The following is a 2,059-nucleotide window of genomic DNA, read 5'->3' on the forward strand; positions in this document are numbered from 1 at the left end:
AAAAGAGAACACAAGAAACAGTCCCGTTGACAAGCGGTTTTAGGTCCGTTTTGTTTGTTACCCTTATTAGAACAGAACTTGAGGTATCAAGAGCAAATGGGCATTTTGTTCCACAGAAATGTCTTGAGTTTCTTAATTTTTTTTTTTTAATTTCATCTTCTGTTTTATAGGCAGGGTCTCACACTGTCACCCAGGCTGGAACAGTGGTGCAATCATAGCTCGCTGCAGCTGGGCTACAAAATTCCTGGGTTCAAGTGATCTTCCCTCAGCCTTTCAAGCAGCTAGAACTACAGACATGCAGCCACCATGCCTGGCTATTCTTAAAAGGTTTTATGGATTTGGGGGTCTCACTACGTTGGCCAGTCTGGTCTTGAACTTCTGGCCTCAAGGTACCTTCCCACCTCGGCCTCCCAAAGCACTGAATTACAAGTATGAGCCACTGTGCCCAGCCTTGGTTTTAAATACACACACACACACACACAAAACATACTTATATATTTATATATATAAATATTGGCCAAACATGGTGGCTCATGCCTGTAATCCCAGCACTTTGGGAGGTGGAGGTGGACAGATCACCTGAGGTCGGGAGTTCAAGACCAGCCCGACCAACATGGAGAAACTCATCTCTACTAAAAATACAAAATTAGCCTGTGCATGACTGTGATGCCAGCTACTGGGGAGGCTGAGACAGGAGAATTGCTTGAATCTGGGAGGTGGAGGTTGCAGTGAGCTGAGATCACGCCATTGCACTCCAACCTGGGCAACAAGAGTAAAACTACGTCTCAAAAATATATAAATAAATACATGTATATAAATATATTTACATACATATATATACACATACATATATTTATATATATACATACAGATATATTTATATATAAATAATATTTATCTATAAATCTTTATACATACATTTTTTATATTATACATACATATATTTTATATATAAATATATACTCATACATATATACATATAGATAGAACTATAGAAAGCAACAAAAGTAAGATACAGTTTCTCTTCCCTTTCTTTTTCTTAAAAAAAAAAAACTTCAAGTGTTATAGCTTTTTTAGAATTTGTGTAGCAGGCTTTCAGGTTTTGCTGGAAATCCCCCAAATAAATAAATAAGTATAAATATTTTGCATCAAAGGACATTATCAAGAATGTGAAAAGACAACCTATAGAACGGGAGAAAATATTAAGAAATCATATATCTGATAAGGATTTAATATTCAGATTATATAAAGAACTCTTACAACTCAACAACAAAAAGATAATTCAGGGCCAGGCACAATGGCTCACTCCTGTAATCCCGGGACTTTGGGAGGCTGAGACCAGTAGATCACCTGGGGCCAGGAGTTCGAGACTAGCCTGGCCAACATGGTGAAACCCCATCTCTACTAAAAATACAAAAATTAGCTAGACATGGTGGGCACCTGTAGTCCCAGCTACTCAGAAGGCTGAGGCAGGAGAATTACTTGAACTCGGAGGCAGAGGTTGCAGTGAGTTGAGATCGATCGAGTCACTGCACCCCAGCCTGGGTGACAGAGCAAGACTCCATCTCAAAAAAAAAATAATAATAATAATAACTTAGTTAAAAAATAGGCAAAGGACTTGAATAGACATTTCTCCAGAGAAGATATAGGAATGGCCAAAAAGCACATGAAAAGATGTTATATGTCATTGGTCTTTAGGGAAATTAAATCACAACCACAATGAGATACCACTTCACACTAGGATGGCTCAAATGAAAAAAAGAGTTGGTGAGGGTATAGAGAAACTGCAACCCTTCAGCACTGGTGGAGCCACTGTAGAAAACAGTCTGGCAGTTTCTCAAAAAGTTTAACATAGAGTTTCCATGCGACCCAGCAATTCCACTCCTAAGTACACACTCAAGAGAACCTAACTGATTAACCTGGGTCATAGTTATATATTTTAGCTCCTGACTTCCTGGTGCCACCAGCTGGAGTTACTAGTGCCCTCCTGGGAGGAAAGAGTTAACAAGCAGATCTGGTAGCTTACTCCTTGCCTGTGTCAAGGAACCATGATAGACCG

The 2,059-nt window shown here is 39.2% G+C and overlaps 1 non-coding gene across 1 annotated transcript; it reads left to right on the forward strand.

Annotated features, from left to right (window-relative positions):
* Positions 1-1,057: 1,057 nt before the first annotated feature.
* LOC118143441 (U7 small nuclear RNA) lies at positions 1,058-1,118 on the forward strand. Its single transcript, XR_004727657.1, has one exon. It is a non-coding gene; the product is annotated as a U7 small nuclear RNA (small nuclear RNA).
* Positions 1,119-2,059: the final 941 nt, after the last annotated feature.

Source organism: Callithrix jacchus, chromosome 7, assembly GCF_049354715.1.
Source record: "Callithrix jacchus isolate 240 chromosome 7, calJac240_pri, whole genome shotgun sequence".
Taxonomy (NCBI): domain Eukaryota; kingdom Metazoa; phylum Chordata; class Mammalia; order Primates; family Cebidae; genus Callithrix; species Callithrix jacchus.